Raw genomic sequence first — 629 nt, forward strand, 5'->3', positions numbered from 1 at the left:
ATTATCCTATAGGAAAATGTCCCATTGAAAAGTATGAATAGTTTCATTGGGCCTAAATTTTAATAATGCGGGTCAAAGAAAAGAGGGGCAAATAAAGAGGGGATCGCAGCTGGTCCGAGAAGTGCATTATTCGGTGTCACCTGCGAGCGGGGTCGCCGACAGACCCCCTATTCATTTGCCTAATTTTGGTCAATTTAACAAACTTCAGGAGAAATTATTGTGGCATTGTTGAGGAGGGTAAAGCTTTCTGATCGAATTAACAGCATGTTTTGATCCGGTAAATGTCATTAAAAAAGAAAGAAACAATCGCGTTTAAAGGGGGGCTCCCCAGTTTAAACGCGCCAAAGTGGAGACGCCGGAGCGCGCAGCTCACAAAAGGCAGCAAGTAACTGCCACAGGGGAACTTTTGTACGCTCACATTGCTGAGGTTTTTTTACACAAAAAGGCATTATTTCATACTTGAATACGTTTAATCCAACAATTGTCTATTTTCTGCAAACATATTTTCACAGCATTGTTAGCTTTCCTCTCCGCCGCCCGCCGCAGCCGCGCTCCGAGCCCCACCGAGCGCACCGAGCCCCCCGCACCGCCCCGCAACGCCCCGCAACGCCCCCGCCGGCGCCGCACCG

The sequence above is a fragment of the Calidris pugnax genome, unplaced genomic scaffold (assembly GCF_001431845.1).
Source record: "Calidris pugnax isolate Ruff unplaced genomic scaffold, ASM143184v1 scaffold58, whole genome shotgun sequence".
NCBI classification, from domain to species: Eukaryota; Metazoa; Chordata; class Aves; order Charadriiformes; family Scolopacidae; genus Calidris; species Calidris pugnax.